This window comes from Plectropomus leopardus, chromosome 16 (genome assembly GCF_026936395.1).
Source record: "Plectropomus leopardus strain MGB_pleo_1.0 chromosome 16, ASM2693639v1, whole genome shotgun sequence".
NCBI classification, from domain to species: domain Eukaryota; kingdom Metazoa; phylum Chordata; class Actinopteri; order Perciformes; family Serranidae; genus Plectropomus; species Plectropomus leopardus.
This window is the reverse complement of record NC_142191.1, coordinates 11,181,539-11,197,424: the sequence shown is the minus strand read 5'-3', so window position 1 is coordinate 11,197,424 and position 15,886 is coordinate 11,181,539. Positions and strand designations below refer to the sequence as shown.

General features: G+C 37.2%; 1 long non-coding RNA gene across 1 annotated transcript in view; it reads left to right on the top strand.

The window, feature by feature from the left end:
* LOC121955134 (uncharacterized) overlaps positions 1-11,068 on the top strand; it is an 83,097-nt gene extending 72,029 nt beyond the window's left edge. Inside the window, exon 6 of the long non-coding RNA XR_015779068.1 lies at positions 11,006-11,068. This is a non-coding gene — a long non-coding RNA (uncharacterized LOC121955134). The remainder of the gene's footprint in view (positions 1-11,005) is intronic.
* The last annotated feature ends 4,818 nt before the right edge of the window (positions 11,069-15,886 follow it).

The following is a 15,886-nucleotide window of genomic DNA, read 5'->3' as shown; positions in this document are numbered from 1 at the left end:
TAGCTGCTATTGATTTATTGTTTTTCCTCTCTCTTTATGGGCGCATATTCCCTCCACTCTAATAACCTCCCCCCTTAGACACACACACACACACACACACACACACACACTTTACTTAAGCAGGAGTCACCATGCTGAGTCATTTGACATGGCAATCATTCCTGAAGTCTATTAGGACTGCCAAGTCGACAATGTCAAATAGGGGAAGAAGGAGTTCCCGGAGTGTTGTACTTGTTTAATCATATTATAAACAGTTTCACATTAAGCAGTTTGTACTTGTTGCTTAAGTCTGTTTGTTTTCACTTTTTGTCAAAAGCAAAGGTGAGATATTTATATAAGCTCAGATATTTGGATGAAACAATCAACCAAGCTCCTAACTATTATTTATTTACATTTGAATTAAGAAATGTAACAGTAGTTTATTCACAGTTCCCTGAGGGTCCACAAGAAGCTTATTCTTACTGTGGCTTATAATAGGGATACACAATAATAGCGGCATGTCATTGGTATTGGCCAATATTGGCATTAAATAAAAGATTGGAATTGGCTGACATGCTTTTTTAATTTTTAAAAAAAATTATTCAACTTTTTGTTCCTTTTTTTCTATATACCCCTATTCCACCAAAATTAACGTATATACATGTTTTTTAAAACGGGGAGAACTGGCTAAAAATAGGCTGCAGGCTCTGATCCCATTGCCTGTAGACCAGAGCTGTGTACTGGAGGCCAGTGAAAAATGTAAGGTGGTTACTTCTTTTTATAGATCTTTTACTTATTTAGTCTCTTACAAAGTCAGTGCAGAATAATTTGGAACAATGTTTCATGCACTTGGACTGGAGATGGATGGTATTTAGTGGTAGCGGGTCATCACATCAGTAATAAAGGGGCAAAAATTAACTTGTTGACCTGGGTGTTTTGTTCCCTTTGCTGCCATTTCCCATTACGTACAAAAGCCAGATCTAAGGGTGTGTTGGTGCATCTTTTTTGTGCAGTGGAAAAGAGGCTACATAGAGTTTCAGAGTTTGAACAGGGTTTAACAGGACGTTCAGGGTGACAGTGACGTTCAAATAATATAGTAAACAAGCTACTGAAAGATCGGACAACAACATTTTTTGACAACACTAGATATAAACTAAAAGCCGGAGACTGTATCGTATTAGGTTGATGTAAGATTTAAATTCACCATCTTTAAATGAGATAATGTTATATTGGAGCCCTTCCGGGCAAAGCATCTCTTCATCAGGGCAGTTGCCTCCATGTCCGGGGACCGAAATGTCTCCAGAAGTTTACTGTACAGACTGACAAAAACCAACAACAGCACAACAGCTCGACACTCAGGCTTTTAGGAGACAGCCCTTCTAGCTCATGACTTTTGTTAGCCCTCACTTCTCTCCACTGCTATGTGGCATATAAATTATCTAATTAACACAGACTATACCCAGAATAGAGTGGGTGAAATAAGAATGGACAAAGCAAAATTCAATATAGGGAAGGAAAACAATTTATTTAATCAGCCAGAATATGGCATTCATCATCCGCTGCTAATGATTATTCTTATTTTGAATAAAACTAACTTGGCTTTCTGTAGCATTTTGGACAGAATGAATTGCTGCTTTTCAATCATGAGTTATAAATAATACATTTTTAAAATTATATTGAGTAACTTTCTTTACTTCTTGAAGGTTAAAAGATGTTTGAACATAAATGATTGGAAAACTAAGGACAATAATCACTGTCTGTATGAGGTACCAATGCATGAAAGAGCATTGCTATCTTATTTATCAAAAAATATACATTATTTATTCTACGTAGAACTCCAGTCCATGAAGTATGCATAATGATACTGTGCATCAAATGAGAAACAACCTCTCATATGTCTGTGCTGACGGCTGTTCAATACCATCATCCACAGCAGTGACAAGATGATGAAGCATCAGTGTTATTAATGGACAGTGCCACCGTGGCTGTGGTCTTGAAAGGCCTGGATTTCAGTTGTCAGCTGACAGTGAGCTGCCATACTGAGAAGCTTATTTCACAAATGAAATGCCCTCAAAGGGATCTTTCAGCATTACAACCTCAGAAATCAACCCTATCTGTTACATGGCCAAACACACGAGCAACACGTAGTGTAGGAGACAGGGGACGGTTGTGTGTCTTATAATTTGATGAATCACTGCAGACATCACATTGAGGTTGTGGTTATTTATACTGTATGTATGAACAAATTTAGACATCAGTCAAAGCACTGTGCACTCAAAATGACTTTCTCTGTTTTTGAGTGAATTGCTCGCTTCAGTGACTTCACCATTCTGTGTGAAACATATTGCAATTGCAAAATGTTTTAAAGTATGTGGTCATCTATTTTCCAATCCATTGAAAACATTTGATTTTAATGTGAACATATACACTGTTCTCGGTAATAAAATAGATAGAAATAAGTACAAAAAAATTCCTCTTGCTTGGTACACTTTTTCTACAAACATCCTCAGAAAAAAATGGGAAAAGTAGGAAGGGATGTGTCTTAAACACTTACTTTTTTCTTTTTTTATCATTCTTTGCCCCTTATCTAAATTTGGGTGTTTTGTGGGTCCTTGAATGTGGTGCAGGTGAAATTTATCAGGAGTTTTTTTTAATCCCTCGGCAGCAGTTTGAGTTGCGGCATGAATAACTGATCAGTTTATCCAGCCAGAGCTTATTAGTCCTATGGATGAGAGGAGAAGCAGAGTGCAGAGTGAGTGAAGGTAAACTTTTAGACCCAGTAGAAGTAACGGTTAAGTTCAATTTCACTGTGCCTGGTGGTCTGCTGCTCCATCTGTGACAACAGTTTACTATGCACTCTGAGAGTGTGGTGCAATGAATAACATTACAGTATATATCTTGTCGTTGTTTCTTAAGTAGCAATGATGTGTAGACAATGAAGAAACCTCCGCTGACACTGACTTAGTTGCATATCAATTTATTACAACAAAGTTCAGCATCCACCAGGCACCATGGTCTGCCTGGGAGAGGATTCGGGACCAATGTGAATCTCTCTGTCTTACAGCTCATGCATGTGTCTTATATAGGTACAAGCATCTACACATCTATCAGTAAACATTCCTTCTTCTATTGTGTTCAATCACACAAACCCCAAGGGGACACATTCCATGTAATTTAAGCCAGGTGTCCGTACTCCAGACATCAGACCCCAAGGCCTAACCATCCCTTAACCTCTGATCTCAAGATAAGACCCCTATAAACAGAGCATAATACACCTCAATCTCCAATAGTGTAAGGAAATGTGGCAGCAGATGTTATTGTGGCAACCTGCCACAAAGAAAATGAATGTCTGTGAAACCCTGTGACAAGAAACTTTTCTCGTAATAACAAGTTTATTTTATCTTGTTATAACGTGAAACATTTAATGTTAAATCTTGATAGCATATTGTTACAACATAAAACATTTCACATTATAACATGACAACTTAACTTGCTGTGATACTGAGAAGCTCATATTTAAATGAGGAAACGGTTGCATTTATATTTTTTATGCAAATGTATCAGTATCAGTTTAAAAAAAAATCAGTATTCCAGTTGGTTGGGCTTTAGTGCTTACTGTATTTTGTACCAAACAAGTTTTTTTTTAATATCTAAAATGTAGGAAAAAGACAAAAACTTTGACAAAGTTTTATTATTTTAAAAACAGCAATGCATTTTGTTCAGAGCAGCAGAGAAAGCACAGTGTGTGCAGCCACCACATGTATTCTTGACGGTTCATTCCCATCCTGTCTCCCAACTTATTTGTACAGGAGAATCAATTTGAACCAGCTGTCTTCATGTTCCAGCACACCTCCTGAAATGAGAATAAATAAACATATTCAAAGTGACAACCCACTGGCCTGTCTCTGAATGTAGCAGCTATGCTTGGATTGAATTGGCAACTGGCAAATGAGACTTGGGCTCAAATAGCGGAGGCCCCTGATTGGATGACAGATAGGAACTAAACCTTTTTTTTATTTTCTTGCACTAAAGCTGTTTCTTAATTTCCCAACCTAATACCACCGAGTACCAGACTGCCTTCCAGTTTTTTCTATTTTCTATCCAAAAAACTTCAGCAGTGATTATGGCCATCATAGAGGAGGGTTTCATGCATGTAGTTTTCACATAACGCAAAGATAATCTAATAAACCTGTAAATCTATTTTGCATTGGCCCGTATGTCCTCTACTACATATAGTAAAAATAGCTTGACCTTGGCATGTGTCACTCAGTTTAGTGTTTCTGAAGGTAATCTATGTATTGATCTCTGTGCTACTTGATGAATGTTGTAAGCCTATACATGGGTGTTGAAGGTCAATAATGACATTCAACTGAGTGACTCCTTAATGGTGCAGACTTTACAATGTTTCATTCATCTACTGATTCATTTGTTAGACCTGGAACAAGACTGGTCATGTCATTATTGCCGTGTCTGTGCTGCATGACGAAAGCTGTGAACAGGCTGAGTCACAGAATGAGGTCCAGACATGTCATAATAATTATGTTATTGACTTAGCGTGGAATATAAGGATGTGACCTCAATCATTTTGCCGACCTCAATATTGCCAACTGCGTTTACATCATATACTGTTTAAATAATGGACTTAGCTACTGTGACGTCACCCACTGGTTTTCAGACTGCTGATCTGAAGCCTTGAGTTCAGCATTTTGGCTGTCGTCATGTTGTTTTTTTAATATCTAGTCATTGGTGAGGTTTTTACCAGGAGCCTCGAACTATCCGCGGAGGTGTTTTCCTTTATGGAGCAAACAGACACGGTGATTTAAAGCGGTAAAAACACTAAATAAAGAAGTTCATATTTTAAAAAATCAGTGTTCTTCCAACGCTCTAGTCATGAAGTGGCTGCTACAAGGTGCCAGGTGCGAAAACTTGAATGGTCCTATCTTGAGTCAGTGTTTGTTTTGTCTGTTCTGGGCTATTGTAGAAACATGGTGGTGCAACACGGTGATCTCTGTAGACAAGGACCCACTTCGTATGTAGATTTTAACAGCTCATTCTAAGGTAACGGAAATTCTGGTCTTATTTATTGAAATGGTGTCAAAATGCCAATAATATCATTAAGCACTATTATTTCAGGGAAAATATATTGTCCAACAAAAGTTATTGTGACAGGCCTGGAGTTTTAATGTTAATCTCAGCAAGGGAAATGAATGTCAAATGATTACGATCTCTCTGAGAATGACAATGTATGCCCCTATTTATTCTTAATCTAATAACCACAACTGCATTTTTTATAGTAATATAAGACTCAGTACAGGTAATATTTTGTAGAAGAGTACGAATGCATGTGGCACAACAGATGGGTGAAAATGACTCCTGACAGGTTCTCTGAACATAAAAATTAAATTAAATCCCAGGAGGTGGCCGGGACAAAGAAATTATTTCCTCAAGTGTTGGCTCCCAGTTTTGTCTTTATTATTTGTTGACAGCCTCAAAAGAAAATATTACTGTTCACACTTCAAAGCCACTGAGTTGTTAAGCGGATGCCAATTTCCCAAACAAATTATGTGATATCATACTTTCCCTGAATTAGGTAATAACACCATTTGAATTAAATTACCTGAATTGAATTAGATTGCTACCCAGAGGATGATAAAGCTTTTACTGTTGTTGAATGAAAATTGTTCTGCCGAGCAAAAGCAAAGCCTGCTGAGCTGTAAATAATCATGGAGTGCACACTCATAAAATATGCTTCTACTGCAGTATTAAAGAAATTAATTTGACCAGGCGGCCCAGTACAGTTTCAAGCAATATCTCACTGTGACAAAACATGTGAAATATACAATTTACTAATACTTGTTCTATTTAGAAATAATGAGGAAATGTTCTACTTTCAGACTTGATATCACAACTTTATTCTTATAGGTCTGATATTGTATTGGACATGTTTTTGCAAAATAACATCAGCTCAGGTAATTTAACATTAAAATATTTCAGACCTACTTTCTTAAGTCTGGGTGGCCAATTTCAATAAAAATGATCTCACCTTGGTGATTAGGGCGGCACAATCAATCAAATATGAATCCTGACCCATGATTTTCGGTTCACACAATTAAATGAACATGATAATCTAGGGTATTGACTTTAAAAATGCATGCTCCGCACACAGAAAACTCTGAACAAAACAAGTGCTTTGTAATCTAACAGCTGGCCTTCACTTTTGAAGAGTTGTCATGCTACTAAGAGGGCACCCTGCAGCAGTGGCAGCCAAAAATTTACCGAATGTTGCAGCAGCAGACAGGGAAAACATAGTCATTGTCATCAAATATCAGTTTCCATTGCTGGGAGGTATTTTGGATTTAGGAGAGAACAATTCATGTCTAAAGAGTGCACAAGACTTGTGTGTGTGAAGCAATGCAACTAACTCTTTAAACCATCTGGAAAAAAACAAAAAAACAATGCAGTACGATGAATGCACATTACCTGACTGAATCCCTCCTTGTCCAGCATCAACTCAAACATTTATGACAGCAACAGAGCAGTGCATCATGATATCATGACCGTTTTAAAAAAATTAATGAATAACTAAATAAAAAATAGTGGCTGATATGTATCCATACGAGATGCATTTAATTCAGGTGAAGATGAACTTTATTTGAAGTCATATTTTGAGGCTCCAGTCATGGGTGTTTTGTAGTGACCTGCTTGTGGGGATACTGCCACAAAAAGCAGTTGAAATTGCTGCTTTTTCTGCCAGGATTGTACTACCCAAATGGGGTATTTATTTATTTTTTTTTCTAATTATAACCATGTGGTTTTTGTGCCTATATGACAACACGTCAAACACAGTGTTGACACATAAGGTTTTTATGTAACTGCTATATAAAAATGTTCAAATTTAACGTATCCATGGTTTGCAGAAAAGTTCAGTGCCAGCATGTTTCCTGGAGATTGGTGTGCTTGCAAAGATAATGAAGAGTTAAATCAGTTTGATCCTTATCCTGATCCTTGTGCCCTTTAATTTGTTTAAGGTCTGCCCTACAATAATCCTTTTGAACTTAGATTTCATTAGGGACACAACATGTTTATTAGCTGCAAAGGTGACATGATGACAGGAAAGACTTTGCATGGTTCAACATGATTTATCCTTTCACCTCTTGTGTTTTCATGAGAGGTGATTGCTTCAGACAGCACTTGATACAAGTACAATGAAGAGGGGTCTAACTAAATTCAGCACTTTTATTGCACAGCTGAGCCACCTATCCTCCATGGTTATCAGAGTGTGCCAAAAGGATTGGCTACAGTCGGAATTCACTCTTATTCCCATTTTGCAGCTATTTTTAGGGAATAGGGCCACTGTAGCTATTGCTTAAATGTATTGTTTCCTTGGTGGCTGCAATTCTGTTATCAGTGCTTTTTCTAGTCTGGAAAGTTGTAATTATTTATTTTTTAATTTTAAAACAAGAGGGATAGTCACGCTTGAACATATATTTAGCTTTATGGAAGTTAGAAACATTTAGTAATGAATTAAAGAATAAAACCAAAAAGTCTTTAAATTCCTCTTTTAATCCTAAATTACACAGTAACAATGAGCAAAGCAGTGAAGCACAAGTGTGAGGGATTTAGAGGGAAATAGTGAATTGGCAGAAATGGAATAAAACTTATTAACCCTTTGAAACCTGAGCGAATTGGATTGATTTCTTTCGAAAACATGGGGGAAAAGGCAATGAGCAACTTGGCAAGAAATAACCCACAAAATGTACCGAATCAGTAAAAAGTGACAAGAAAATGATGTGAAATTAGTTATTTTATTAGTATAGAAACAGAAAATATGGTAACATGTCCATAAAACTATATTTATAATAAGTAGAATTATATATTTTAAAAATTATGCTACGGAGAAAAGTGCAGGATATATTCAACTTACTGTACATTTTTTGGGTCATATCTTGTTATGTTGCTTATTGCTTCCTCTCCATTGTTTTGAAAGAAGCCAAACAAATTTGCACAGGTTTCAAAGAGTTAAGTAATATAGTCTTATTCATGCCAACATAAAAAGCAAGAATGAACAGTACCGGGCCAAACATATTCAAAAGCTGCAATGCGTCTGTAGTTTCTGTACCAAGCAGCTTATTTTACCATCAAGCCTCTTTTATATTTCAGCATCTGTAAAGATTAGAAGACAGTGAAATCACTGGAAGTACATCTATACTTGTAGGTGTGTCTCTCCTGGATGCTGGGGGTTAGGAGGTGGACAAAACAAAACAAGCAGTTGTTTTCCCTTGATGGTAATTATGCTCCTTGCATGATCAGTCGCAGTGAGCTCAGGGCCGAGCCCTCTCATCCCCCGCACAATGATGAAGGTTGATTGAAGGACCCATTTCCTCTGGGACCCAATTATTAATTATCGTCTGTCTGTGAAACTTGGAAGGGTTCAGATTTCATGGATTCCAGTGACCTCGCAGACTGATTGGCGTCTGCCTGATAGTGGCTGCTGGTGGTGCGTTAAGTGTGGCCAGTGTGTTTCATGCCAGTTGACGCGCTCAGGGTAGGGACTTGTGACAGGCACTGACAGAGCTCCTCACCTGTGCCGACACACTGAAGAACCATTATTCATAGCTGTCTGGCTCTCACGGTTGCACTCACAAAGGCAGGATTCAGAGACACTGTGTGTTGAGGTTGTATATCAATCTGGACTTAGCCTTAAACCCCTTTAAAACCTTAGCAAATTGACTTGACATCTTTGAAAAACATGGGGAAAGCCAACCAGTTTAAGAAGAAATGAGCCAAAAATTAGCAAGACATTAGTAAAAAGTACCCAAAAAATTACTTAATCAGCACACATGCACTAACACTCAAACAAAAAACCTGGGAAGTTTAATTTAAAAAAAAACCAAACATAATTTTAAATACATAATTATGTTAATCAAATATAGTTAAGTTTTATAGATTTTTCACTAGCTTTAAAAATAGTTATTTTTTCAAATGACTAATATCTTGAAATTTTCCTTGCAAAGTTGCTCATTGCCTTTTTGCCATGTTTTTTAAGCGATCAAACCAATTTGCTCAGGTTTTAAAAGTTTAAATACTTCTGAAAGGCACCTGAATGCAGCACAAGAAAAGTGATGTTGATCCAAGTTTTTAAAGGGTTAATAAATAACCATACTGATACTGATACTGAAGGTTACAGGTTAAAATATAGGAGACAACCACAAAAATATGTATATTGTACTTCAGAATTACTACAAATACAGATTCTATGCAATCTGTCAGTGTGTTTGTGGTAATATAGACTCAGTTCATTAGTTCTTTAATTGGAAGTGAACTCATCTTTCCCAGACTCATTGTAAACGAACATCTTTTCTACTGAGTCTAATTAAACCTCGCTGTATCGCAGCAGCTCATAATATCAGATAAACTCATTTAGAAGTTTCATGGTAATAGAATTTTTCTCACTTTTTAATTTGATTCTGGTCAGTAAAAATAGATGTGAGCTACAGATGATGATGAATTTAAATTAATGGTAGCCATTTTTGACCATTATTGGTGCTGTGGACTGAATAATGAACAGGTCACCATAAAGTTTTGTGTCTCATATTCTACTAGCACATGCATAAGGCTATGCTCGCCCCCAAGCACAACAGTGGCATGATACATAACACATCAGGATAGCTCATATTTAAACAACTGCAAAAACCTACTTTTTTCTTCCTCTGACAAGTGACCTCTTGTGCCTATGAATGATTGTTGTCTCTCAGAAGCAAAGGCAGAAAGAGAGTGATTAGTGTTGGTCAATGTTTACTTAATAAGCACAACATCCACAGTGAAACACTGCAGTGTATGATGATATATCAACCTGCAAACCGTCAACTTTATGCCTTGTAGTAGCACAAATGCCAGTACTGGGGACTCAGACAGGCAAGGCAATTTTATTTATTATGCATCTTTTAGACAATTCAAAGTGCTTCAAATGGGTTTAGAAAATATCAAATGTAAGGCATAAAGAAAACATTAAAATTGCGTCTTAAAAAACAATTAAAACTACAAGCAAGATTAAACAACTAACTAGTGAAGAAGCAAGCAAAGAAGAAGCAAAAGCAAGCAAATAAAGGAAGACATCTTAGTGCCGTAGCGCTGCTCCATTTGTGTTTGAGAGAGAGAGAGTGACAAAACGAGGGGAGGAGAAGGTGGAAGGTGGACTATTGCATGCAGTGTTTCTCCAAGTTATTAAAACTTGCATAGAGTGCTGCATTTTAGATTTATTGACCTGCTCACCCAAACTTGTCTAGATCAGTGGTTCTCAACGTTTTTGTTGTCGCTAGATGGCAGCAGCAATGTCTAACAACCAAGTAAAGTTAGCAAGTGCTAGAAGTTTTTATTTATTTATTTATTTATTTATTTATTTATTTTTAACCACAAATGTGGAGGAAATGTGAGTTTAATAATGTATGACTATGTCACCATAAAGGCCTGCCCATTTTTAACTACTCAAAGTCATGGACAAAGGGCAACATGTCATGGAAAATTGGAATTGGGAACCCTGTTGGCTGTTAGCCAATGGCGATGGACCAACCATAGTGAGTTTGTTTTAGGGCTGCTACATGTGTTATTTTGACACCATACACTATAGATCACGTGTCATCTCCTTTGAACAATAATGATTTCTTTTCACTATAACGAAGATCTATTCATAACCTGAAGCAATTAATTTTAATTACCTAAACAAAACTAAACCTTGATCCAAGAGGTGGCAGTAAGTTGGAGGCTAATGAGCCATTAGGGTATCAATGAATGCACCGATAACAGTTGAAAAGGAGACAGCAAACCCATGATATTAATGCAGGTTTAAAATGAATGCATTAATTATGTTTGTAAGACACGATGCATTCTTGTGAGGGGTGTTCATTTGAAACAGACTTGTATTTATGTACAATTCAAGCTCCACAGAGTGCATTTAACTGGGCTACAGATGCAAAGTGTTTTGCTCTGATTAACTGAACTGTATGCCTTCTGCATTTCTGTTTTCCAGCAACAACTAACTGCACCATCTGACGTGGAAAACATGATGGACGAGTTTTTTTTAGAGGTGAGTCATGATCACACTGTTGTACTGGTAATGTGGTTAATTAGAAAAATACTGATGTCATGGAAAACATAGACCTTTGTAAGTACAATAGATATTTTTCTGAAGTATTTTGGTCCTCTCTGTCACTGACAACTTGGAGCCAGATGTTAATTCCAGAGTGCCACTGAGTTGCATCACAGAGCAGCAGCTATAGTGATAATTACCATCTGCTGTGGATCATACCAGTATGTCAATTTGTGGAGAAATCCATATGGTGTTGCCACAGCAAACCAGATTGGTCAATATCAAAACTTGCATTCCACTTTGACCAAATGGTTTTGTGGAGATTGGAAATATGTATGTTAAATTAAGATGATGCATTATTGCAAATTTATGTGCAACATAACTTAGAATACATTAATATGACTATAGGAAAAGAAAAATTATCAAAATTGTAAGCTAAACATGCAGTAATACTAATTATACAATTAGTTCCAACCAAGCAATCTGATTGGTCAAGAAGACATTTATAAAGTGCAAGAATTCAGGGCTAATATTAATGTAATACCGTCAACATTATGAAAGGAACAGCCAATTCACCAACAGTGTAAACTATAAACTAACACAAAGATGACAACAACCAGCATAAATCACCATGTTCTGAGCAGACAAGTTATAAACACTGAAAAAAAGTGACATTTGCATTATGGAAAACAAAACAGCTAACTTAACTAAAAACTAAAAACTACTTAGTCCAGATCTGGGCAAGATGGGAAGAGGTGTCACTACAATACTTAAGCTAAAATTAAGTGATTGTTATTGTTAGTGTAAGTAATTGTGACCGCAGTGAAAATGTTGTTTTTGAAAGGCTAAACACTGTCAAGTATAGATTGAAGCAGAACATCTTGTTAAATAACAACATGGTGTGAATTTTGGAAAATATTTTATGTCTTTTTTTTTTTAATTATTTTTGACTTTTGGACTTAACCATGCTTGGAAATGTTTGGTATCCTCCTTCAGCTGTGCTGTTGATAATACAGGTAAAGGTTGTGGATGTAGTAATGAAACCTGTATATGTTCTATATCTTAGATATCTTAGTCCTAAAAAGAATTAGCAAGCTAAGCACTTCTGTGTTTATATCTGGGGTATTTATTTAGTTTAGGAAACCTCCCAATCTCTAGAAAAAGTAAGCACAAGTTGGCTGGCGGACTCATCAGAGACCAGAAAACGTGTCCATTGCAGGTCGTTGCTAGGGTTGGACCTACTTGCTGGAGTAGTAAATTAGGTTTCATTAGATACAGGAGTCTACTGATGTGACTGGTTATTTTCCAGTCATTATTTAGACTGTGTTTCCATGGAAACGGGAGACAGCAGTTGCAAAAAGCTTTTTATTTTGAGAACTAATTGCCCCTCAACATGAATAATTTTTTTTTAAGATTATTTTTGAGGGATTTTTCCCTTTATTGACAGGACAGATTAGATTGACAGGAATTGGGGAAGAGAGAGAGAGGGGTAATGACATGCAGCAAAACGCTTGTGCACACACTCTACCAGGTGAGCTAGAGGTCACCCCTACATGAATACATTTTGATTATATATAATTGCAAGCATCTCAGTCCTAACTAAGGTAATATTGCTTAATTGTTGACATTTTTTATTTTTGCATTTGACCAACATGCATTTTGAGTGACATTGCTGAAATCTCACCTGCTAACTTGGTTCTGAGGAAACAAGGAAGACAATGTGGCCTCAAACGGTGAGTCACAATAATGGTATTTGTGGAACAAGGGCACAAAACAGCCCTTAATCCACTTTTGCTTTTGTTTTGTTCTCTTGGGTCTTACATCATGCTCATGCACAACATTGCAGACTTTTTACAAAATTTGCTTCATCCATCAAATAATGTTTCTGGATTAGATGGGACACGGGGTGTCACTGGAGTAGCAAACGCTGTTCTGCAATATCGGCTGTGACTTCCAGCGTTCATAATGTAGGTTGCATCTCATGGCTGCCTTGTGTGATTTAAGCCAACAATAATAATGATAATACAAAATTTAAAAGTATTGTTAGAAAAGGGAAAATAAAAACCTGCTTCTACCTGCTTCACTGATCCGAGAGATTGGTCACGACACCTCAGCAGACACCAGCACCATCCCTGCAATAATAATGGAACGCTTTATGCAAAGCCCCATTAGTGGATGTGTTCACACTAATAATGGGATCCAGTTACTTTCTATCCCAGTGGCTGTCATGTAATGCAGCCCCGTCTTTGATCTGAGCTCAGTGTTTGCACTGGACACTCTAATTGGCCTGTGATGGGCTTCAGCTTTGATCAAGTCCTGAAGGCACACCAGCTCCGCATTTCTCAAAGAAATAAAATAACAAACCTCATCAGTGCTACATCTTTTATCATGAGTGTATGTGTACCGTACTCATTGTCAAATAATCAAAATGAACAGGTACACACTACTCTAAGTCACAGTGATTTATGGTCTGCCCCTCCCTTAATCAAACACACTGTTGGAGTTCTGGGTGGATGGACGTCACACCTCCTCTCATCCAGCAGATGATGGTTAGGGTATGGTTACAAAACCATGTTGGCAACAGTTCCTATATGACCGGTACCTACCGTACCGAATCGTAACACCAGTTTCTGTGCCTCACTTTGGTGCCAGATTGTGTAAGTGACAAGACTGAGAACACTGGTGTGTCCAGACCTTTTTCACTGGGGTGGCCCAAGTGGGGCACTTACTTATGCAGGGATGAGCGCTGCTGTAGGCACACATGTCAGCATAGCTTTGATTGAACAGTTTTGTCTCCACTACCCATGGATGGACTCAGGACCAATGGTTGTCTCCTAAAGTGGCGCGGCAGTGGCAAAACCCACGTTACACAAATATAGGAAATGAATCTAAAGTGGGCTGTCTCAGTTTATCAGTGGTCTTGCTGTTAGAAGTCCTGCAACTGTTCTTAAGTGTTAAATTATTGTAGATGGGTTCGGTTTTATTTAGAAGGTGATTTTGTTAATTTTTTGATAATCCATAATTAAATATTTAAGTATTCTTTAAACTGTTAAGTATACTGTAACAGTTTCAAGTTTAGATTTGCCTTTGCAATTAAAAAAAAAGTCATTGTTGAGTCAATGTTTTGTCCTTTTTTTTTCATCAATGCCAGTATTGGTTCAGTATAGGCGTCATTCAGGCACTGGTACCGTTTTAAAAGTATCATTTTAGCACCTGTATCAGAGAAACCCAAACAATACCTAACCATAATGATAGTTGCTTGTGGATGGTACTTCAGGGGCTCATATGGCTTCAGCACCACCTCACACTGCCCTTCTGTCAGCTGGGTATGTTTGGCCATGATAAGAAAAACTAACTTTCTCACTAACTCATGCTTTATTAGAGCTAACTCATGCTTTATTAGAGCTGTTGAAACAAAGCATTGTCTTGGAGAGGCTCATAAACTATAAACAAGTTTACAGTTTGACGGACATTGGAGCACTTGTAAGTCATCCTCCAGCCATGAAATGGATGTGAAGTAGTGAGCATTTGCCATTATCCTAATTGAGCATGAACTCCTTAATTCTAGGTCTATAGTCTCCTACTACTGAGAAATATACAAGAGAGGCAGGAAACCAACCCATTCGCCAAAAAATGTTGATACTGTGTGTTTTTGCAATACCTTTCATGGCACTATCCTGACAGAAAACTCAGCGATATCTTGGTACAAAACAACCGCCTTTCGTGGCACTATCCCGGCAGGAAATGTAGCAACGTCTGTGTACAAAACAATTGCTTTTCTTGGCACTATCCCAGGAGGAAACACAGTAATGTCTGGGATAAACTCAACCACTCTCTCATGGCATTAGCCTGGCAGGAAACACTGCGGTATCTTGGTAAAAAAACAAACAAAAAACGAGCGCCTTTTTGTGGCACTATTCTGATGGAAATACAGTGATTGTTGCTAAAATACAACCAGATTTATTTGTTGGTCTCAAACTGTGATCTGCAGAGACCTGCAGCTTCACACTATCCACTATCCCCTCCACCTCCAGATGACAAGGTCAGCTCATGTAGTATGTCGCTTTGGAAACGTTTATATGAAACATATAGATATAACTCATTAGTGGTTTGATTTGGTCTAACTTGATAAAACATTTTAGGAGAACATTTTAGGAGAGATTTAGAACAACCACAAAAGTAACACTCAATGCTATTCAGTTATGTATTTACAGTGTCAAGTTGTCATGGGTTAAAAAGTGCTGCAGCAGGCACCAGACTCTTATTTAACAAATCTTGGAATTGCCACACTACAATAAAGGGACAAATTATTCCACACATTTTCTACTAGAGATGTGAAACTAACAGTCCAGCATTTTTGATCGAATAATTAATGGTTTTAAAATATAGTAGAGGAGTGTAGTACACAAGTGCCTTCAGTACAGTTGTAAAGACAAATATAATGCAATTCATCTCCTTTGTCGCTGTTGAAAATCAGCCAACTTTTTGATATAAATCAGACGGAGAGTGTGAAATTTATCTTTTGTAATAAAAAGCAAGGCCTGGTGATAAAATGCATCTGTTGGCTTCAAAGCTGGGGGAACAGCTTGTGAATAAAAACGCATGATATTTATTTATTTATTTGTTTGTTCAATCATTTATCAAAGAGAGGCATGTTTTGTCTCTGTAAAAGTCTCGGATTTGTCATATTTTTTAGGTAGGGTGTTGTACATTAATGATAAACTGATGTCGTCATAATCCCAGATGTCAGTATTGTTGTGTAGAAAAAATGAACTACAGTATTGTTAAAATATAACCTAAATAAATGGGGATCAGTAAGAA